This window comes from Camelus ferus, chromosome 9 (genome assembly GCF_009834535.1).
Source record: "Camelus ferus isolate YT-003-E chromosome 9, BCGSAC_Cfer_1.0, whole genome shotgun sequence".
Lineage (NCBI taxonomy): Eukaryota > Metazoa > Chordata > Mammalia > Artiodactyla > Camelidae > Camelus > Camelus ferus.
This window is the reverse complement of record NC_045704.1, coordinates 26,291,274-26,315,374: the sequence shown is the minus strand read 5'-3', so window position 1 is coordinate 26,315,374 and position 24,101 is coordinate 26,291,274.

The following is a 24,101-nucleotide window of genomic DNA, read 5'->3' as shown; positions in this document are numbered from 1 at the left end:
GGCTGACTTGGTCCTTTCTGCTCTCCAGACAAAGGGGAAACCCACATGTATTTACTTGCACATTTCCACGTGTTTACCAACCTGGCTCATAGTGTTTATGGTGAAGAGTTAAAGAGATTTTCATTCCTAGATGACCCAAATGTCATACTGACCTGTCCAGGGCTTGTGAGGACAGCTGCACTGGAAAGCTGTCCCCAGCTGGCGGGGGTGGGGGGTGCATTTGGTTCAGGACATTGAGAGGCAGCCAGGCAGAGTCAGGTGGCCACTGGGGCTTCAGGACCCTCAGTCCGTTTTTGTGCTTTCACTTATGCGTCCCTTCCCAGCTCCCCAGGGAGGAGAGGCCTGATCTTATGAGCACTAACATTCTGCACCCAGCAGTGGGACTCGGGGGCACACCTGATCTGCTCCCTGCAGAAACACTGTCCGGGGCTTCCCTAGCCCGCCTCCCCGAGCCCTTGGGATGGCCCGCAGCTCGCAGCACTCACACACTCATGTCTGCACTGGTGGAAAAGGCAGGACGGCCCAGCAGGAAGGCCAGGAGCTCCAGACCCAGGCTGCCTCTTCATCCCCAGCATCGCCACTCAGTGGGTGTGTGTCTTCACTTTAACCCCTCTGGCCCGCAGACCCCTCTCGCAGGTGATGGAGATAATGAAGTTGCCACCGTCGACGGCTGCCGCAAGGAGTGACTAGATTAGGCATGTAAAGTGTTTGGCAGATCAACCGGGATCACCACCCGTGGTGTGTCTGTGTCTGTGCGGTCCCTGGTCTGTGAAGTCCCTGAGGGCCATAGCCCTGCCCTCTGTTCACAGCAATGAACACCTCCCCAGCACCCGGTTCAAGGCCTGGCACAGAGTGGGTGCTCACCTAACTTCTATTATAGTGTATTGATGCAAAACCATTCACACGGCCAATGCTTACCCCGACCCTCTGCTGCGTGTGTTTTCCCCTTGGCTGGCTGCTTCTCCTCCTCCAAGTCCCGACTCAATATCACCTCCTCAGAGGCCTTCCCGGGCCATCCATCTAAAGCAGCCTTCCCCACCCTCTCTCGATCTCCCATTGTCTGGTTTTATTGTCTTAATAACAGCACTTTCCACTAATGGCCTCTTGTGTGTCTTCTTGTCCTCCACTGGCGTGAAACCCCGGGGAGGCATTTGGCCCCTGACACCAGGAGCTTCAGGAAAATTCACCCTTCTGACTCGCACACAAGTCTGTAGTCACCACTGCTGAGCAGCCCCGGGGCTGCTCATGGGAAGTACAGTCAGCACGGGACCCTCACTGAGGATGCTAAGCTCAGAGCCAGGGCCCTCAGCCTCCACGCTGGCCGCTGCGGTGTCTGTGAGGGTACTTGGTAGCCCCTCAAGATAGCAGAACTGAGGAGAATGGAGGAGGCCCATCTCAGCCCTACCCGGTTTTCCCTGTGCACAAGTCTCACCCCAGCCCAGGTCCCCAAGGAGTCTCTTCACCCCGGCTTTACGTACTTCACCTGTCAGGGCAGGCTGGGACACGCAGAAGTAACAAACATCCCCACCACCTTCAGGGTTATTCCTCTTTGATTGCATGTCCCACATGCGTCAGCCAGGAGGACTCAGGTCCTGGTCACACTCGAGGGCTGAGGAGGACGGAGGCCGGGTCTCCACCCGCGATGACGTGATGGCAGAGGGCAGATGTGAGAAGGCTGCTCTGGCTGAGAGGCTCCCCCAGGGGTGACGCGCATCACTGCCTCCCCACTCACGGGCCAGAGCTGGTCACACAGCCACACGCATCCCCACAGGGACTGGGGGTGCAAGGACTCACTGCCCAGGGGCAGGAAGCAGGGCATATTCGGTGACAGCCAGAGACATCACCCTTCCCTTGCCGCCATCCACACTGGGGGACCTCAGAAGGAGGGCAGCAGGGAGAGCTAATAATGCAGAGCTGTGCTGTCCGGGCCTCCTAGCACTCTGCACAGGACGCGGACCCCGTCATCATCATCCTGCAGGATGAACGATGAAACCACCTTAGGGAAGAAGGCCCTCGGCCAGGGTCACGAGTTGGCGAGTGGCAAAGGTTGACATCAACACCAGTAGTTTGACCCCGGGGTCTTTGCTCCTGACCACACAGCACCGTCCCCTGGGGCTCTGGTCCTGCCTCTGTCTTGGCCATCGAGGGACTCTGGGCACGTGACTTACTTCTCTGACGGTTATTTCTTTCATTTGAAGTGAGATTGGGACTTAATTTCTGCCTGATTCACTACTTCAGAACCAACACGGGATGTTGTAAGCTCTCACAAAGACAAAAAAGGCCCGCTGGGCTCAGGAAAACATCTTCCCCACCAAAAACACATGCCCTTGGGGGCTGGGAGGACAGCCCTGCATGAGGCCCCAGGGGACCCGAGCAGAACTGTGCCCACCAGCAGTGATACGCAGGTGTCGGGACTTCAGAGGGCGGGGGTAGACAAACAGTTGAAACTTCTCATTTTAACAAGTCAACAATCCTGTATAATCACCATCACTTCACTGCAGAATGGGCAACGTAAGACCAAAAGAGTGCAGTCTCAGAATAAAAGGAAGTCCGTTCAGCTGAAGAAGCATAGCTAGGAAAAATCACGCGGGTCTGTTTCCCTCCTTTCGTTGCAGGTTATGGCAAACAGTGATGCAGACCAGCACATGCCAGTGAGAACCCAAGAGCAGTCTTACCCTCGTGGACGTTTGGAGACTATGGAGCCAGGAGTTCCTCTCTGGCCGGGAGGCAGCAGGTGCCCAGCCACGAGTGACTGTCAGAGTGAGACGGCTGGAATTCCAGACCCCAGCTCCACACCCGCGTGCGTCCCCACTCCATCTGCCCTGAGCTGGGTCGGTTGCAGGATGAAGACACTGCGTTCTCTTGCTCCCCTCCCCTCACACACTCACTTCTTCTCCATCCCCCAAGCCCAGCTGCTGCCCCCTGCAATCTGGGGCTCCCAGCCTCCTGCAGCCTTTGAGCTGGAGGCACCCTTAGCCTCTTGGATGAACAGTTCTTGGAATTGTCTTTAAAGAGTTTCCAGGAGCTCCTTCTCCTTGTTTATCTGCTCTTGATTAAAAGGCCATAAAGAATTGATTTGCCCAAGACTTAATAACCAGGCGCAGCAGACACACGTGTAATTTAATGACAATTCCAGACCCATCTTTCATGGCAACAGCGGTCCCAGGGCTGCCGCGTGGGTGACAGAGAGGAGACAAATGAGCCCTTTAGCGCGATGCTAATTGCTTCCAAGTCCAGCCCTGTGTTGTCCTCTCCTGCCGGGCTTGAGCTAGTCCTGCAGGGGAAATAGCCATGACTCTGTGGCCACAGATAGGAGCCAGCAGAGTTCAGAGCTGGCAGCCAGGAGCCAGGATGGGAGGCACGACTGTCCTCTTCAGGATTCGGCTGAGTGTCCATTCAATTGAAGCACTTACTGAAGATCCCTGAATTAGTCAAGATATGTTGGTGGCAAATGACGGAAGACTCAACTGACTCAACATGGGAATTTATTGGCTTATGAAAATAGAGAGGATCATCTCAGCTTCAGGCAAGCCAGATGCAGGTGGCTGGGAGGTCCCTGGGAATCTGTCTGTCTCCATTTGTAACTTCCCTCAGCTGCCTTCATTCTTGGTTGCAAGATGGCCACCCAGTCCCAGTCTTCAGCCTCCAGATGACAACTGTCAAGAAAGCGTCTCCCTTCTACCATTAGCCCTGGAAAAGGTGGTTTGGCTTGGCTCAGGGGCCTACCCTTGGTGTTTTAAACACTAGGTTCTGAGGACATGAATGTGAATCAGACATGCCACCATCTCTCAGGGACCTCACAGCCTTGCAGGAAAGACATAGGAGTTAACAAACAATTGCGTGCAGCCTGTGTGCAACGCCATCCCCTGTGAGAAGCTGGGGGATTATATATGGGGTGACGCCTCTACAATAAAATTAAAGTTTTCTTTTTCAGCTACCTCCTTCAAGTTTCTATCTCAAATTTCTGAATCTAGCAGAGTGGTTAAGAGCACAGTGTCCTGCAGTTTGACAAATCTGCCTCTGAATCCAGGCTCTGCCCCTTAGGAGCTCTGAGAACCTGAAAAAGTAACTTTGCCTCTCTGTGCCTCTGTCCAAAGCAGCTGATAGCATTCACCTAATAAGGTTATTCTGAGGATTAAGTGAAATGATACATGTGGAGCAGGAAATTCAGTGCCCACGTGTCACAGGAGCTGAATAAACGGTGTGTGTTCCTGCTGGACTGGAGTTATGGGTTTTGAATCCCCTCTCTGTCAGGGGGAAGGTTCTGGAGTGGACCAACCCAGTACAAAAGGCTGACTTGGAGACAGGATTCCACCGAACTGGCATCTGGGAAGACGGTATCACCCAAAACTGAAGGAGAGCTGATGCTTCTCTGTGACCTAATCTGGGGGTCCCAGTGCAGGGGAGGGGGTCTAGGTAAACACAGAAACTGAGATGGCCCTCAGAACAGGCTCCAGCACTCCAGCAGAGGCCTGAACCAGGGAAGGGAGGCAGGGCGGTGGGCCGAGGGGCGGTGTGGAGGGGAGGGGGTTACTTGGAGGAAGGAGTGTGCATGAATGGGGTGCACCCACTTAAGGGGGCGCACAGACCACTACCACACGGCCAAGAGATGATGCGTTCCTCAGCCAGACCGAAACCCCTTCCTGTGCGAAAGGAAAAGGGGCCACCATGCAGACCAGTAAGTGCCTCGAGGAGCAGCCCAGAGGCCTGGTTTACATACCCGCCAGGAACCCCCACACAGTGTCTTTAAAATTAAGTCAGAGCCTTGGGAGAAGGTGTTGAAACTCTGCATCTGTGTATTCACTCTCCTAAAATACTGTTTCCAACAAAACCCCTGCCAACTGGACAAACCCAGCTTCCCTGGCCTGCCGTCCGGGGCCCTCTGCTGCCTCTGGCCACCACCTCTGAGCAGAAGGCATCTTGCCGCACCCCCCTCAGCCGCCCCCCAACAACCCACGCCCTCACGCCGCCGGAGGAGGTGGCCCCCGGATTCAGCTTCCGCTGAGATCAGCAGAGGCACGCCTGTGAATGCCTAGGCCCGTCTTAGGGACTTATTCTTTCAAGGTTGAAAACTACTTACCGCTGTGTAGTCCTTTACTATGAATTGCAGCTTTCATGCGCACTGTCCCCTGTGATTTCACAAGAGCCCTGTGGGGGGTGGGGGAGGGCAGTCATCCTGCCTGGGCCCCCGACATAGAAACTTCTTGCATCACAGACGTGAGCAGCCTAGGGGCCTGCTTAACGAAAAGAGGAGGAAGGACTGAAGAGGCCGGCTCAGCACGGCCTGGGTTCTCTCCCCAAGGCGGTCTGCTCCCGGTGCTGCTCTGTGCCACCTCACAGCCCAGCCTGACCTTCTTTGTCTTTTCTGAGCCCACATCACAGCAGACACTCAGTAAATGCTCCCTCAATAGACTTTAACTGGAGGAGAAGCAAATCCAGGACAGACAGAGGCATAAAGCCCTGCTCTTGGCCGGCGTGCATCAGAGCTCACAGCCCCGTCCCCACCCGTAGGCCATGGGAGAGTCTCCCACCTCTCTGGAGGGGAGAAATCTCCCCAGCAAGGCACCCCTCCGTGGGCGCATTCGGCACTCAAGGAAAGAAGAACATAGAGCAGGGGTTCAGCCGGGAAAAGAGTGCATTTGAGAGTTTTATCAACCTCGCATCCCCGCAGCAGACCCCTTCTGCTCAACGTTCACCCCATCACTTGGGGACAGTGCCCATGCAGAGATGGGACCAAGGATGCATCCACTGATCATAGTGACTGGTCCACTGGCACTCACCAGGCTGGGTGAGGGCAGTTGGTCATCTGTGTGGGCGTGAGCCAGATCCGCCCATGTGAGTTTGGAGGAGGGACCGGCCTCACTAGCGAGCCTCTTTCTTGTGCATGACCTGGGAGCATGAAGGGCTTACAAGCCACATTCCACCTAGGAGGGGTGGAGGTGCCAGATTGCAGGAAGAGAAATTGCAAACGAGAAGCAGAGGCAAGAGAGGAAAGGTGGAGGCAGTGGCTGCTTCGCGGAGTCCCACCTCATGAGGCCAGAGGGTGGCATGCCAGCCCAGCAGGACGGAGCTACCCCTACATCCTTCCATCAGCACCCTTCTACCAGCATCCTTTTCCTCTGAAACCAGCCTGGGCAGGTTCAGTCCTCTGCCCCGCGTCATCCCAAAGACGAATCCCAACCACTTCTGCAGCTCTTGGCAGATTCCCCGACACCCCGGGAAAACCCCAACAAGGCAGGAACTGGCATTTAAGTAATTCTGCGATCCTTTCCACTCAGGTCATCTGCTGCCTCCCTGAAGGCACCTAGTTGGCACCGCGTGGGCTGGTTGCAATGCAAGGTCTAGGGCACAAGACCGCCCCTCCAGCCAGCACCGAGCAGAGGACACTCACAGAAACACTCCGGTGGTCACAGTGCAGTATGTAGCATTGGCTGTTTCTTCTTGTTTCCATCTGTATGATGCTTTTACAATATATCCACAAATACTTTGACTTCCTCTCTTCCAAAAGTGAAGTCTAAGCCCAAATGCAGGTCGTACTCAATGACTCACTTGTAATTAATAGGATGTGTTTGGAAGTACTTCTATCTGATTTCCAAAGCCTGGTCATAAAAAGAATAACTTCTGCCTGGATCTCTCCATTGGATTGCTTGCTCGGAGGGAAGCCAGCCACCAGGTCAGGATGCCCTCAAGCTGACTGTGGAGCTGGAACCATTTGGAAGAAACTGAGGCCTCCCACCTGCTCCCGACACCAACCATCATCCCTGTGGGTGATTCAGCCCAGAAGCCTCCAGAAGACAGCAACCTCACGAGAAACCCTGAGCCAGGACCACCTGTCTGGGCCCCATGGAAATCTTGACCCACAGAAACTCTGAGGATAATGGATGTTTATTGTTGTTTTAAGCCATTAACTTTGGAGTAATTTGTATGCAGCCGTAGATAACTAGTACCCCTGAGTCCCCCATGCAGCTAAGTGTGTGTCACTCATCTTTATCTTTGCACAGAGGAAACGGGAGAGTGCTTCTGTCACTGTAGAGCTGACTTGAGCAGGATTCTGAGGAGACAAGATTTAATTGTGTTGCTGCTCTGTGACCTCATGTTTTGCCAGTGCCGTGGACCCAGCTTCAGTCCACGTGGCCCAGGTACGTTCGCACATCTACAGCCTGAGCAAGGCCTGTGTGTTGTGGGTGGCTACCATCATACAGGCCTGTCGAGACTCAGGGTCACCATCCACTGCAGGAGGAGCATCGCTATGTCAAGAGATGCCCCTGTACCAGGTTCACAAATGCCAGAACTGAAGTCTCCCCGAGCATCTTGATGCAAACAGATTTCCCTGCAGCGCAAGGGCCGGACTCGAGCTGCAGCCCGTGCTCTGAGAACCATGGCAGGATCACCGCGGCAGCCGGGGTCATTGATAACGCAGCCCACTGGCTTCCCCAAGGCACGCCTGGGCCAAGGCGTGTGATGCTGCGTCACTCCCTCCTGACACCACCTCTTGATGCCAAGATCTTGAGGAGAGTGAGAGGGATCACATTTGTGCTGCACCCCAGGCCCCTGGCCAAGAGCACTGGAGGCCGCCCAGCCTCTCATCCTTGTGGACAATGACAGATCCATCATCTAAGCACTAAGTGGAGCCCGGCACTGCCAAGGATGCCTGCCAGCACTCAATGTGCTCCGTGGGCCTCCCATTATAAGGACGGACATTCAAGTCAATCCAGTTTAGCATACATTGTCTGACCATCTACCACGTGTGGGGCACAGGGGTAGTGGCTGGAGGAAAGAGGAGTTAATGTGGTTCCTGCCTTCAAAAGCCCCACTCTCCAGTGAGTGGAGAAATGCAGGATGAATTTGTGTACAAGAATCAAATTAAGGTACCAGCATCTCCTGAGTACCCAAGAACTGTGGACACAAAGAGAAGTCCTATCAAAGGGCTTGCCTTTGGTCCAGGCTATAAGAGATCATGAAGAAAGGCTTTTAAAAAGGGTGAACAGCAGCTGTCACGGAGGTGTGGGAGAGCCGGGCACGCTCAGGTCTGCGAACCTCACTCTATCACGGCAGCAGATTTTATAGGTCACCTAGTGCCACGATAATGCTGTGAAACAAGCAACTCCAAAACGGCAGCAGTGCCAACAAGAAGCGTTTGTTTCTTGCTCACAGGTATGCAAGCTGGCCGAGGCATCTCTCCTCTAGATTTGGGGGTCAAGTTCAGGCCTACTCACAGACCTCTCATTCCAGGGCCCAGGCTGAAGGAGCAACAGCTCCTCGGGGCCTACCTTTCTCAGGATGCAAGGCAGGAGTGCAAAAGGCCAAGCCAAACCACATGTCATTTAATGCATTTAAAGGTGGATGAGACGTACCTTATGTCTGCTCACGTTCCACTTGTTAAAGCAAGTCACGTGGCTGAACCAAACTCTGTGGGACAAGGAAGTACACACTTTCCAGGATGCACCGTGGCAGGGATGGGGAGAGAAGGGAAATGTGTAAGAAGGAGGACAAGGGGAAGGGGGAGAAGGAGGAGGAGAAGATCTGCTTAACAGTTGGTGGCCAAGAAGTCATAAGAGATGAGACTGGATCCTTGTATGGGAGAGACTAGCTGGTTGTTCACCAAACTATTTATCTTTCCCTCCTGGGCACAAAACCAGACTGCATTTCCCAGCTTTGTTAGTAGCTAGTGTCTGAATCTGGCCAGGGGGTGCGGCAGAAGTGACGGACTCCACTCCCAGGCCCAGCCTGTAAACGTCCCACGTGAGTCTCCACTCTTCTGTCATCTGCTGGGTAGGTGTACGGAATCCAGCTGAGGTCCCTGAGGCCTGAGGTGGTCAGCAGAGCCACAATGTGGAAGGAGCCTGGGTCCCTGAGTCACTGCTTGGAGGACAGCCACCAGGCGATACCCGTGTTAGTCTGTTTGGGGAACTGTGAGTAAGCTTTTATTGTGTTAAGCCACAGAGATTTGGGGACTGTTTGTTATAGCAACTGATCTACCTGCTGTTGCCCCACATCACAGAGGCCCTTGGTGTGTGGCTGAGGGGAACATGCCTGGAACTGGAGGCAGGCAGGCCTAGACTGAGACACTGGCCCCAGTGCTTTTCAGTTGGGTGACCTTGAGCAAATTGCTTTACCTCCCCAGGCCTTAATTTTTTCATCTTTAAATGGGGATTCATAGTTCCTACCTCAGAAGACATATTAGTGACAGACTCTGCTTACTAAACCAGGTAGGGTGTCTTGCTGAGTCCTGGCAGGGAGGCTCTGTTGGCCCAGAAGTTTACAAGAGGCTGTCAGGAGGTCAAAGGCAGCCACAAGGCACGTTGGGTCCTCGTGGGCACTCACTCTGCCCTGGCAGGAGAAGTAGGAGTTGGGGAGCAGGGTGCCCTCCATGGGTGAGGGCCTGGGAGGAGCCACACTGCAGGAGGGGCAGGTCTCCTGCTTTGCTGGAAGTTTCCCCACCCACATTTACTAAAAAGCTGGCAGGAAGCCGGGGGGCGGGATGTGAATCTCTCCTCTCAGCCTGCCGCCTGCCCCTGTCCCCCTGGGCCCCCTAAACCTGCAAAGGCCACTTTGAAGCCTAGATGCTCAGGCCCAAGCCTGGCCTGGTGGACAATGTCTCCAACATGTCTGCTGGGAAGGTCCAGGAGGCCCCAGACACAAGCACCAGTGCAGAGAAGGGCCAGTGGCCTTGAGTCTAGACAGCCAGGAATTACTGTGATTTTATTTATTTTATTTCTTCCTGAAAGACACAGAGGAAGAGATTTTTCAAATCCCAGCTCTGCCGCTTCCTTGCTGTGAGACGTGAGAGTCCAGAAAGGTCCTCAGTTTCCTCAACTGCAAGCGGAGGACAATCGCGGTCCCCTCCTCGCTGGGCTCTTTGTGAGGACGATGTGAGCCGATACTTGTAAAGTACGCAGCGCTATGCTGTGCAAGGGGTTGTTAAGAATAAATGAATAAAACAATAGAGAAGCGTGAGGCTGAGAGAGAAGACAGGAAACGAGAGAGAAGTTGGGGAAGACCCAGGGCAGAGGGAGACAGAGCAGTCAGATGGACACAGACAGGCAGGCCTCCGGGTGGACCGACAGACAAGTAGAAGAGAACAAAGAAGCAAGGGGAAAATGCACACTCCTGAAAGAAAATGAGAGAAGGAGACCCCAGTGGGCGACAGGGAGGGAGACCAAAGCCATACAGATCCAATTAGAATGGAGCACAGACACCTGCATTCCTGGGCTAATTACAAAGCGCCAGTCCCCGGGGTGGCCTTCAAAAAGGCTTCCCCAGTCAAAAATAAGTGTCCTCTCTGGAAGAGACACCTTGTGCCCACATCCCCTGAGCAGAGCGGGCAATGGCCAGCTTCGGCAAACAGCCCCGGCTGTGAAAGTTCAGGTGCCCAGGGCATCCTAGGTGGTCTGTGTGCACAGAAAATATGCAGGTCCCAACAGGTCCCCCTCTACCCACAGAGCACCCTGGTTCCACCCATGGCCTGGCCCCTGGTCCCATCAAAAACCCCAGGAAAGGCTTAGGACAAATCAGAAACGTTATTCAAGTCTCTATTTCCAAACTCAGACAAGCTGACAACCTCTCTCTCACATTTCAGCTTAATGCGATTTCAAATAGCAGCATTACACACCCTCTGAAAATGGTGTTTGTAATCAAGGCACCAGCAGCTCCTTCACTCGAGGGGCAACACTGGGCTCAGCAGTGAAGGCATCGGCGCCTTTAGAGCTGTCACAGGTAGTGTCACTAACCCAGGACCAGGAGGGACGAGGCAGTGATGAATGAACGTCATCTCCCACCGTAATGGGCTTCAAGCAGCTGCCATGAGAGGGGCCTCTCCCTGGGGTCTGGCCTGCCCGGCCAGGCTGGGCAATCACAGCATCTAGGGCAGAGAAGGAGCGAGTGACATGGCAAACACCTCGGCTAAGAAATACAACAGCACTCGGTGAGAATCCAAGAAAACGACTTGCCTGCTTCCCTGGGTTGCGTTGGCTGGCACAGTGGAGCCTACACCTCTAAATTTCTGACTGCTGGTCCTGTGCTTTCTCCCCACATCACACTCGACTTTATCTTATAAATGATGCAATCAGTTATAAGCAATGGACAGAGAGATGGCTCTGTTTGCTCATTTATAAAATGGGGTTGCTGCAAGAATGTAGGAAACAGTGGATTACGGTGACACACGGTGCTCAGCGACGGACACACAGTAAGCACCCGGCGAATGTTTGCTGTTGTAGCTGTTTATATTAATAATTTCTATTGTTACATACTGGCAATAACAGTAATAATAAAAAGGAGCTGTGTGATGTGCTCTTCCATGCGGACTGAATTCCTCAGAACCTGGATCTGCTCCTACTTTTATCTCTGACTTTAGATGCAACTAGAGAATGCCCTCAGGATTTGTTCCTCCCCAGCAGCTCCACCCGACAGAACAAACTCATTCAGTGCACTGTCGCTGAAGGGACCAAAGCAAAAATGTCTGGAGAGTCTGCTGTGTGCCTGACACGGTGCTGGGCTGGACATTTGTCATCTTGAATAGATTATGCCATCACCAGAAACCCCATGCCACAGACGAGAAAACAGAGGATCAGAAGGGCCGTGCATGGGGAGAGGCAGGATGCTGACCTGGGTGTGGAAACCCAGGAAGCAGATGTCACCTCCGCTCCCACCCACTCCGCTTTCCACCATCAACAGGACTTGCTTCTGCCACACTGTCAGAAGGCCCCCCACAGGACACACATTCCAATGTAGGTTAGGGCCAGAGCTGGTTGGTGGGGAAAAAATAAATTAGCAAAGGTGAGGGGAGAAAGACAACTTCCTGTGGGGAGGTCTGTACGCAGTCTTTTGGGAGCGCACACACATGGCCTCGTGCATAAACACACAGAGGCATGAGCACACACGAGGACACACAGAGGTGTGAACACAGACACATGGACACATGAGCATGAGCACACGCAGACACGGGCACGCACAGGGATCCACACACACACACACACACACACACACACGGGCATGCACAGGGATACACACACACACACACACACACACACACACACACACACACACACACACACAGGCACAGACACTAGAGTAATCCTGAATCCCAGGATAAAAGCCTCTGGCCCTCAGAGGCGCCCTCCCTGGAGAGGCAGCCATGGACCTGGCCCCAGGCTGATCGGCGTATCTCCTGCCTCCCTCCCCAGCACCGCGCCCTGGCCTCGGACCCAGGCAAGGAGCTCCCCGAATGTGCCCTAGCCTCCTTGGCTCCTGCGGCTGCAATCTCAGGCACTCCTGTGAGTCTATCCAGACCAGGCCACACAGAATTCTAGAACAGCTGGCGGGCAGATGCTCCCTTCAGTCCACAGGATTCTGTCTCCTTAGTCTCTTTCCCTGCCTCTCTCTTAGACTTTCTGCAGGATCTCACAGACAAACTTATTTACCTCTAGCCACTTAGATGGAGGAAACAGGTGAGTACCAATGGGGAGCCTTGCTCCAGGGCCTGCACACAGTCGGCGCCAATCTGGGGATGTGCTGCATCACCTGAAGCCAGTGAGGAGGGAAGGAGCGCCCTGCCCCACACCTATGGGAGGGGAGGTCTTCTCTCAGCTGAGAGGCCCAGGAGTCTGCAGGGTGGGGATAGTCCAGGACCACCAGAGGGGCTCAGGGTCCCTGAACCCTGGACTGCCTCCTCTCTCCTCCCCAGGGACAGAGGAGCGGGTCTAGGGTGGTCCACTGATTGGCAGATGGGGAAGCAAGGCCATAGAATGTGTGCCTTTGACCCTCTGGCCTCTGTCTTCCTGCTCCCTGGAGGTCTGACCAGTGAAACAGCAATCCTGAATTTCATGCAGCTTCTTGTAAAGCCTCCTCTTCACTCTTGACTGTCAACACGTCAGCACGGTAGCTACGCCCACCACCCTGGCTGTGCTTCTGCTCCTCACCCCCCTGTCAGCACCAGGGTGTGTCCTGCCTTGGGGAGACTCCGCATTTCTCTGGGCCAGATGATTTCCAGGATTGAGTAAGGGATGGAAATGATCTGCAACCACTGGGAAAGTTGAAGAACACACACAGAGGCATTTGTCTTTCCAACACGCTATTTCTCCCCTCCAGAGGGGCCTGGGCCGGAAGCTGGGCTGTTTCAGTCCCAAAGAGCTTTGTGAAGGCAGGGAGCCCGCTGTCAGCACCCTCCTCCATCCTCGAGCCCATGAACCCAGAGCCTCTCCAGGGTTCAGTGTGTCAATCACTCATTCATTCAGCAAACATCCTGGAGCAGCTAGGCCCTGGGCACGCGGGTGCTGAGATGAAGGGCCAGGGTCTGGCCTGGGAGGCGCACACTGCGGACGGAGAGATAAGACACCACCGCACTCCACCGCCGCCCTGGGAGACGTGCATACTAAGAGAAACCTGAACAAGAACATGATTAACCCCAAGGACTGAATCTCAAATGGTGGATTTGGAGGCATCATGAGGGAGATACTCATGAGTTTAAACACATCTCCCCACGCATGTGCTGTCAGAACAGTGCTGCCCGCTTCCTCAGCCAAGGGGACAAGGGAGTCATGCTGTTTCCAGTCCCGGCTGCTGCCTCCGGCCCTGCACCGTGGCCTGGGGGCAGGCACTCCCTCAGGACAGAAGGGTGCCCTGTCTGCACACTCTGCTTCGGCCAGTGCAACCTGGAGGCTGGGGGGCTCCAGGCCCAGCACCACTGCAGTGGCCGTGGTCGTGGCCATTCTCCTTAACCCCCCATGCCTGGAGGCCACGGGCAGCCCTGAAAGGCTGTGAACTCAGGAGTCAGCTGGGCTGTGGTTCAAAGCCTGTGTCACCCACCCTCCGAAGTGAGCAGGAATCCCATCAGCACTGAGAGAGCTAATGTTACTGAGTCCAGACTTTTTCTGCTCACTGTACGACAGGCCAGTAACTGGGGAGACAAGGTATTGGGGTAAGGGATAACGACTTTATTCAGCCAGCAGACCAAGAAGACAGCAGACTAATGTCCTGGAGAACCATCTTCAAGTCAGAATTTAGGCCCCTCGTTATACTAAAAAGGGGAGGGGGTGTGGCTGGTTGTTGCAAACTTCTTGGTGTCAGAATCCTTAGGTCAGGTCATGGTGTCCCTGTAACCCTCCAACGAGACAAATGTTACTTTCTATTCTGCAGCTGTTTATCTTTATATGAATGGGGAAGTGTCAGAGCGTTGAGAACGGGCTCTCCTATTTCAGGCTAGAAGCAATGTTCTTTTACAAAAGGTGCAGAGCCAGCATGAGTAAGCACAGGAAACAGCACAGGGTTAGAGTCAAAAAACAGATCCAATATGGAGTCAGGTTTGTTCTTCCTCACCACACTAATAAGCAGTCCTTCAGGGCCCAGGGCAGTGGGGGGGGGGGGGAGGTGGGGAGTGAGGTACAGTCAGCGCCTGCCAAAGAGCCTGTCTGGTGCCCTCCCCATCTGCAGAGTGTCCAGGGGAGGCATGCCGCCCAAGGGGGCCAGGCCCGGAGCACCAGCCAGGGCCAGACTAGGGGAGGCCCTGGGCAGCCTCTGCCAGACAGGAGCCTCTCCTCTGAAATTGCCAAGCCCCAGCAACTACTGAAGTTCAACAGCCGCCTGTGGCGAGGAAGTTGGACACACCCAAGTCCATTTATGATATTTAATTATGCATCACTTTCCCTGGCAGTCTCAGGGAGACCTACATCTTGCTGTGGACCCCCAACAGGGTCCCATGCAGACCCTAGGGCTGTTGGTTGGAGATTGCACTTTTTCCCAGGGAAAAATGACTCACCTAGTATTACAGCAAAGTATTACAGCATAGTGTTACAACAATCTGGATCCTGGCGAGAGACCAAGCAAAACTCGGAGGGTTGGAGAACTCAGGTTTATTACCCGGGTGGGCCCAGAGGAGTTAACACTCCAAGCTCTGGACCCTGTTTGTAGGTTTACACAGGCTTCTATAGGCTACCAGTCAAGAGTTTGCAACATTTTGCAACATCATATGCAAATGAGGTGTTAGAAATGGACCAACCAGGAGTGAGATTTGGGAACCAATAGACTCTTAGGGATAAGTATCATTCTCCAAGAAGCAAGCCGTTTTACAAAAGCAAAAAGCAAGATAATGCTGCCGGGACAAGGGACTGGATGGTGCCAGTGGGAAAGTAGTGGCCCTCCCTGTGTGTCCTGCTGGTCTTTTCATGGGGCTTCCCACCTCACTAGGAGAGAGGGACATGGAAGTTCTACAAGAACAGTGTGCAGGCATCGCCCAGAGAAACCCATAAGGGTCCGTTGACCCTATCTCATCATTAATGATGTTTGCTACAGGCCAAACATTGTGCCAGGCTCTGGGAATAAAACCACAAACAAGACAGCTGCACTCTAAAACCTCCAGCCATGAGCTTTCCTGGACTTTTGTGGGTGGAGGAGAAACAGGGGCAGGCTCCAGAGGCCAGTGCACTGTGAGCTCTGCCCCAGGCCCCAGGGCACTGCCTGACCACACGCACGCTCAGGCACCGCTGGTCCCAGCCCTTGGGCTCTGGAGGCAGGAACCTGGCTCCTTCTCTAAGACGGCCTGTCAAGGTTTGCATCCAGGAACTATTAGAGGCTCCCTGAGTGTTCGAGCTGCCACAGCACAGGGCTCTATGCACAGTCAGACAAGCTGCTGGGGAGGTAAAACGCTGAACGGCCCACAGGACTCCAGACCCGCTGCCCAGACAGAATCCCACTGCGCACGCCAGAACTCAGGCCCTCTCAAGATGTGCTGCTGTGGTCCTCTTTATTCCTTGTGTTTTAAGAAAAAGGAAAGAAGGAAAGAAGAAAGGCAGGGAAAAGAGAAGGAAGGAAAAGGAGACAAGGGAGGAGAGGAGGGGAGGAGGGGGAGGGGGAGGGAACCACTGAGGGGTACGTAGACCAGCCTATGTGGCTTTTGCTATTTTTTGAGGGTGACAGTGATTCCCTCTGTATTTAGGAAACTATGAGGTTTGCCCTCTCCGGTTCCCTAGGGCTTGTGGCTTGTCTCCATGCCCATCCCAGGGTGCGAAGGCCAGGCTGTGCATTCGATGGGAGGGCTCTTGCTGGAAGCCATGGGACATGCAGGCAGAGGTATTGATGTCTGCTTAGTCGATCTAATTGAAAATGCATTTGCAATTACTGTTTTGTCTTGTTTTGTTTTAAGAATTGCTTTTTCTCATCTATTGATCTCCAGGCCTGAGGTACTGCTGCTTTAAATGTATCAGAACCCACCAGTCTGAGCAATGAATTGTTGTCTGCCGAGAGTGACATGACTTACCTCTTGGAATTTTTTCTGGTCCAGGCAGTACAATGAGCCCTACTGTAACCTGATGATTCCTTGGGGAGGACTGTTTTAGAAGCAAGGTGCTTCCATTCTGCCCCAAAGACACCAGATTTCTAGAACCCTGGGAAAGCACAAACAGAACAAAGAGGCTGGTTGAAGCCAAATGCTGTGTTTGCTGGGAATGGCCGGGAAGACTCCTGTGGTTTGTGTACCACCATCAGGTTGTGCTCGGCCAGAGGAGGCCTCCCAGGGCCCCAGGGCCACCACACTGTTGGGAGAAGGGCCCTCCTCTGTCTGCCCTGGAGAGCAGGAGTGTCTTCGTGATGCTTATCCACTGAGTTGCGCATTCCGTGAGTTTCCCTAGACCAGACTCTGGGATTAAGGATTCAGCTGCAAGCAGGTTATGCAGAAGGTGATCCTGGAAGCACTCCCGCAGGAGTGGGGAAGCAGACAGGGGAGAGAGGCAGCCACGACAGAGCAACAGAGCAACAGAGCAACAGAGCATGAGGATGAACGGGCTGTTAGAGACGTGGTTGGAACAGGCCCTAGAGGTGACCCCTGTAGGGTGATCATAAGAGCTGGCCCGGCCTTGCCACAGTAGCCGCACGACCTGGGCCAGCTGTCTTCGGAGGTCGGCCTGGCCTCTGACACAGGGGCGAGCAGAAATCCGTGCCTGCTGGCTGGACTTCTGTCACCAGCGGGAGACGACACCAGCAAAACCACACCACATACTGAGCCCACATGCTTGTTCCTCCCACACAGCGAACTCTGTCTCTGGAGATGCCAGAGAGTAGGAGGAGAAACGTGCTTCTCACATCGCGGGGACGGAAACAGGAGGCAGGGCTCTGCTCTTTCCGAGTCTCACGGGTGATTCATATTCCTTGCACAGCACGGAGCCCAGAGGGGAGGAAGCGAACAGATTCACGTCTCTTGAAGCTGGCACGTCTCCTCTGGCCTTGCACAGGTCACCCAGCCTCTCCGGGTTCCAGATTCCCCGTGGGGATGCCCCGTCCCCTTGGGCTCCTGGAGGGCGCAGAGCGGGAGGCAGCGGAGTGGGCTAGGGGCCGAGGCGTCCAGCCCGTGCTCTGCTCCGCTCCGGGCCGGCCCTGCCCCTCCCTGCGAGTGCTCAGCCCTGGGCCCTTCCAGCCAAATCGCTGTGTGTGCAGAGCAAGGAACTCAGAGGAGGAGCCTTCCAAGCCCACTGCCAGTCCCAATGTTAACAGATTCTGCTTCTATCATCCCTCCTGTCCTGAAAGATAAAACAGATTAAATCAAAATGCTAAGATGGAGGGTCTAGGGGCTGTGTGGCCTGACTATGGATACTCCTGGCTGAGGCTTCCTCTTACGGGGTGACTCAGCTCCCCTGGATTTCCAGAGATACTTCTCTGGAGACCAGCCAGCTTGTCAACCTTGCCTTCCCCTCCTCCCCTGGCTGAGAGAGACCTCTGAAAGCAGGAGGAGACTCCAGGAGCTGCCCTGCTCAGAGCAAGAGCCTGTCTCACACACGATCCAGGAGGACCTGAAGTCAGAGCTCCTTGGCACACACACCCTTCCTCCCACTGCATCACTCCTGCCTTGAGAGAGCTCCAGAGGGTAGCTTCTCAGAGTGCCCAGTCCCACCCCTTTGGGAAGCCCCTTATACGTCTAACCAGTGTCCATCCAGCTGGGAGGTAGCCTTCTTCCTCTACTTCTGCTAACAGTACAGATGGACTGCAGCAGGTCGTCGGTCTCTGAGTGAGAGCTGCTGTCAACCCAATCACAGCCCCCTCGGTTCCCAGTGGGACCCATCCATGGGAATATTAATAGCAGAAATGTGGCCAGGTAGGGAAGGACTTTGCTTATGACATAATCATCATCACAGCCAGGTCACAGGTCAAGAGGATGCTGGGGGAGTTAAGCAGCTTGGGCAAGGCCTGGCCAGGGTGAGCACAGAGCCAAGATACAGAATGGACCCCCGACGGCCTGCCCGGGCCCCTAACCACTGCGCTGCTCACCCTGCTCCACCCCTGCTGGACACCGGCCCCCTCCATGGAGCCCTCAGCCTTTGGTGTCAGGAGGGACCCACTGAGTGGCCCCCAGAGCCCGTCAGACCCCTCCCCCCTGCTCCTTCCACCCACAGGCTGGCCCCTCCAGCAGACCTCTAGGGAAGTCCAGTGACAGCTGAGGGAGGACCAATCTGCAGGGACAGATTGGGAAGCCTCATCCTTAGATGAGCAAACCTTGTACTCCCATGGCCATTTCCAGAAAAAGAGCATGCACTCCCATGTGGTACCCTCTCTGCATGGTTGCCAGCCCCTCATCCAACCAACCCAGCTCTCCCAGTCTGCCAGCTTGCCTATTCCGGGCCTCAGCCCCTCTGCGGTGCACAGGAGGCCAGCAGCCTCACCCAGGGCTGCTGGGGAAATGGCAACATCGCCTTGTCGTCCAGTCCCACAATCCCCAGGAGCTGTGGGCAGCCAAGCATCCCCATTTACACCCCAGGCCCTGTGGGTCACCGGGCAATGGCAGGCACCCGTGGCCCCTGGAGGACTTGAGTTGCCCTATGAGGGAAAGCTCAGGCCAGGGAGCCCTGGGTCTGCCCCTCTGCCCCACTGCAGAAAGCCATGGGGACAGAGAGTGAGAGAGATGGAGACAGAGAAGAGAGACAGGGGCGGACAGAGGAGACAGCGGGGTCTGCATCAGACCCAGGCCCCACAGGAATCCTCTAGACCCCAAGCCATGGCTCCTGCCGTCCCCTGAGCTCGGGACCAAGATGCTCAGCTGGCAGCCTCACGTGCCTGAAGATAGCAAGGCGGACACTCCTTCCCCTGTTGCAGGCAGTTGGCAGGGCTGTAGGCCTGGTTGGGGTCTCCCAGCCGTGGAAGGGGCAGCTGGGAGGCTGCCTCACATGGTGCAGAGGTCACTGAGCAGCTCTCCGCTGCGTGACCTTAGGTCCCAGTTACTCCATCATACAGTGACCTTCTGGGAGGCCCCAAGTCTCCCAGCCCTGTGTCCAGGCTGGCTGCGAGGGGCCCAGTGTTCTGTGTGGTGAGGCGCCCATGTGAGCCCTACCAGGGTGCAGTCCTGCCACACTTAGCCGTGAGATGGGAGGGAAGGGTCAGACTTAACAACAGGACCATCCACCTTATCACTTTCCAACTATCTGGATATTCCTTCTGAAGATGAGCTTCAATAACATTCCTGGATTACATGCCAAAAAGAGAGAAGACTTTGGACTCACAACCACAGGCATAAACACCTAATTAAGCTCATTCTTTGAACAAAACCATATTTGAGTGCATCTGTCGGCCCTCCTTCATCTCAGCCACTGCGGGGTGGTGGGACAGCACTCACGGAGGGTGGGAGAGAGACAGCCCAGCCTGGCAGATAGCCCTGCGCCTTCCCCGGCATTTCCCGTCTCTGAGCTGCCCTGGCTCAGCTGTTCAGTCCTTGTTCCCCATGTCTTACACTCACTGAATTCATCCATAGTCCTTCCCTCTGGGCTTGCAGCCCCTCACCCACCCCATCCCAAGCCCATCGCATCCTGCCTTGTCTAGATGTTTCCTGCAGCTGGGGTCTGTGTCCATCTCCTTCATCCGGAACCAGGGAGGGAGACTCTCCAATTTCTCCGCATCCTCCATCAGAACCACTTGTGGCAGCCACGTCACATGGGAGGATGCCGGTCACTGTCCAGCGCTCTGAGCAGAGGGGACACAATGAGCCAGGACACCATGAGTATGGGCTCTAACTCCACCTCTGTTGCCACCTCACTGGGTAATGAGAATTCTTCACCTCTCCTATCTCCCGAGGCCTCAGTTTCCCCATCCGTAGTACCCAAAGGATTGGGCTGAAAGCTTTCTGTGGCACCCGTGGCTCTGACGTCAGGGGCCAGGTCACTCCCAGGAGCACCTGCCAGCCTCTTCCAACAGTCTGACCTCTAATTATGAAACAGGAGAAATTTGGGTGTGACCCCGCCCAAGGCGGCCAGCTGGCAGCCCTCCCTGGGGCCAGTGGTAAGGGACACATCCTCAGCTGACCTGACAACTCCCCGGTGGGAGTTGTCAACTCATCAGGGGAGGGCAGGAGCCATGGCTTGGGGTCTAGAGGATTCCTGTGGGGCCTGGGTCTGATGCAGACCCCGCTGTCTCCTCTGTCCGCCCCTGTCTCTCTTCTCTGTCTCCATCTCTCTCACTCTCTGTCCCCATGGCTTTCTGCAGTGGGGCAGAGGGCAGCCCCAGGGCTCCCTAGCCCGAGCTTTCCCTCATAGGGCAACTCAAGTCCTCCAGGGGCCACGGGTGCCTGCCATTGCCCGGTGACCCACAGGGCCTGGGGTGTAAATGGGGATGCTTGGCTGCCCACAGCTCCTGGGGATTGTGGGACTGGACGACAAGGCGATGTTGCCATTTCCCCAGCAGCCCTGGGTGAGGCTGCTGGCCTCCTGCACACGGCAGAGGGGCTGAGGCCCGGAATAGGCAAGCTGGCTGACTGGGAGAGCTGGGTTGGCCGGATGAGGAGCTGGCAACCATGCAGAGAGGGTACCACATAGGAGTGCATGCTCTTTTTCTGTGCTGCCCCATCACACAGAGCTGCAATCCCTGGCTTCTCACCTGTATCTCCACCCAGCCCCAGGCTTGGCTCTGCGGGGTGGGAACCGCAGCTGGGCTAGGCTGAATGCTCCTCTTACATCTCTAGAGTGAATGAATGAAAAAGAGTGAATGAATGACATTGGAACCCCAGGACACACAAACCTCGACCTTCACAAGGCGAGGCCCCAGGGAAAGCATACCCTCCCCTCTCTGGGCCACCTGGTCCCCAAAGCAGCACCCACGGCCCCCCCACCGAGGCCGCAAGGAGCCCCTCCCTGGGGAGGAATCAGCCCTGACTCCCTACAGCTTCCTTCACTCTGCTCCTCTCTTGCAAACATATTCAAATGTTTAAATTCTGTTTTGGGAACAATTAGCCTAACATATGGTCTAATCACATTTTGTCTCCTGATGAAAAAATACACAGAAAACTTGGAAAATGATGACTGACAAAGCTTTATCTTGTTCTTTTTTTAAATAGTTTTTTTTCAATGAATATAACATGTCACAGATGAAAAGGCTCTTAGCAACTGCCTAGCCCAGTCCCTCATTGTACGCAAGGGGGACACTGAGGCCCAGGGAGGGGAAGGGCCAGCCCAAGTTCCCTTGACCTGAGATCCAGATCCCTTGGCATTTACCTCTTCCTTGTCGATAACCCTGAGAAGCCTGGACCCAGTTCTCCGGGGGTCCTTTAGGACCCACATCCCAGGGCTCTGATGTCTTCAGATTCTGTGGCTACAAGGCTTCACAGGAAACAAAGGCAGAGTGAAGGGCAGGCACGGGCCCCTGTCCAGATGCCCCTCTCCCATATCCCCATCAGGCAACGGTGTGGCAGGCCAGGCCCCCACCTCACCACCCAGTTATGCTAAAACTCATTACCACCCACCCCCTCGTCCCTAAGGGATCCAGACAGCATCCACCAGGGACATGTTGAAAAGCTGTATGGGAGCAGGACGACCTGCCACTGTGATGCCAGGAGAGAGCCCACTCCCTGCTGCCCCCTTCCCAGTGGCCCCACTTCCCTGCGGTGGCTTTCAAGTGCCCAAGTAGCACTGCCCCACTTGGACACAGCCTGACTCGATTAAATGTCTGGGGGTATTCGTTGCATGCCGGTCCCCTCCCCAACTGCAAGATCAAATCCCGGCAGCAGGAACGGCTCGCTTTGCTTGCAGCCACCAGGCTGGCTAGATGCAGTGCTGGTTCATCCTCGGTGCCTCCTGCCACGTGTGCTGGCTGACCACTCACGGCCTGTAGAGTGCTATAAGCTTGGAAGACTGTCCCCATTTTGCATTCTGTTATTGTGTTTCTCACAATCACCCAGATAGGCATTATAATTGTTGTCCTCAATTTGTGAATGACAGACCTGGCTCTGAGAAGAAAGGCAGTACCTCCAAGATGGCTCAGCCAAGCGGGCAGGGCAGGACATCACCGGCCGTGCTCTGCGCTCTCTATCACCATGAGCTCTAAGGGACTTGGGTGTGCTCGCTCCAAAGGGGCAGGTTCCTACAGACACACGCAAGGCACACCCCGGTCTTGAGCTGGATGAAGATCTTTCTCTTTCTTTGTTCTGTACATGGCAAGGCTTCCTGGGAGCTGCGCTCACTGCCATGATTCAGCAGGGTGGGTGTGGGGCTGGAAGGTGGCCTCTGAGCGCCATCTCCCTGCGGGGAGGTCACATGGAGGTGCCCGAGCCCACGTTATGAAGAGCTGGCTGTATGAAGGCGAGGAGGTCAGCTGCAGGCAATGACCAGAGGGAGGGCGCACGAAGCCTGTCCCACCCTGAGACCCAGCCCTGCTCATTCTCGGGCCGCAGAGGCCCTGCCAAATGGCTCAGCTGTCGGGCCTGGCAGATGGGCCTTCTACGAGCACTGCGGGCTAGATGGGCGCTCAGCAGGCAGGCCCCCCTGGCTCCCAGAAGCCCTGCCGCAGACAGATGCAGGCTGAGCCTCGGGCTGACGGGACGTGGCCCCGACAGCACTGACCAGCTGGGGAAACACGGCTCGTTAGTTTCTAATTAAGAGAAAATATATGTCTTGACCTTCCTCCCTGAGCTGGTCCCCCCCCAAGCAGGGCCTGGCCAGTGGTGGGTTAGAACATCCAGATGCTCAAAGGCCCACTGCGGGACAGAGCCTCCCGGCGGGGGTGCAGATGTGTGTCTGTGCTGACGGAAGGGGCGCTGGACCTTGCAGATGAACACCACTGGGTTTAAGCCGGCAGGTATCAGGTAGTTCCTCCTGTGCAAAATGATGACCAGTCCACCTGTCCTGCGTTTGACACTAATGACCCTGTGGGCCCCCAGAAAGCCCAGATAACTGTGGGGGCAGTCGGGGAAGAGCAGGGCCGCCCGTGCACGGGGCTCATGGAGCGTGCAGGGTGGGAGGCCTGGGGAGATCTGGGAGGCTTCTCTGACATCTGGGTCTTGAAGGATGAGTAGGAGTTTGCCTCCAGGGGCAGAATGGGAGAGAATATTCCAGAATAGCCCTGGCCAGAGTCACAGAGCTAGCAACCAGCCCTTCACCCCAGGTGTCTCCGATTTCAGAGTCAGTGCCCCGCCACTGTGCTCTGCTGCTGTGTATGTGACAAGCCTGAATGCCACACCAAGTCCCAGAGAAGGGTCAGGGGAGGGGTGTGTGTTCAAATGTGTTTTGGGAAAGTTCTACCAAGAGATGTTGGATGAAAGAGGAGATTTGTGAGACATTGCTGAGGTAGAATCCACAGGTTTTGTAACCAATTGGCTTTTGGGCAGGTCATCTCATCTTTCTAAACCTGAATTTTTTTGTGTCAAATGGGCCACAGGGATATCTGTCATCCCCCTGCCCTAGTCATCTGCAGGGTGTCATGAGGAACAGAGAGACCCCCCCCCACCCGGGTCTGACTGCCTGGCCCAGGATCTCTGAGCACCTTGCACCAGCTGTGTGCCTGTGGGCAAGTCACTCGACTCCTGAAGCCTCAGAGCTGTCATCCAGAAGAGGCACTGTGAGAACAGGACGAGCTGGGCACGGGGGTCACTCAGCATGGGCTCCAGCAGCGTGAACCCTCAGTAAGTGCCCGCTGGTCCCTGGGGGCCCCAGCTTGTAAAGCAGCACGTGCACCACATGAAAACCCATGGCAGCAGTGAGAAGGTGGCAGGGGAGCATCCCAGTGGCAGAGCAGTTGTGTTAGGAGAAAGGATTGAGGGAGAGAAGTAACACAACTTTCTGTGTCACTAAGACATTTAATGATATTTATAACACTTAATAATTTTTACATGTTTTTAGGAAGGCTTATGATGTAAGTCATTATTA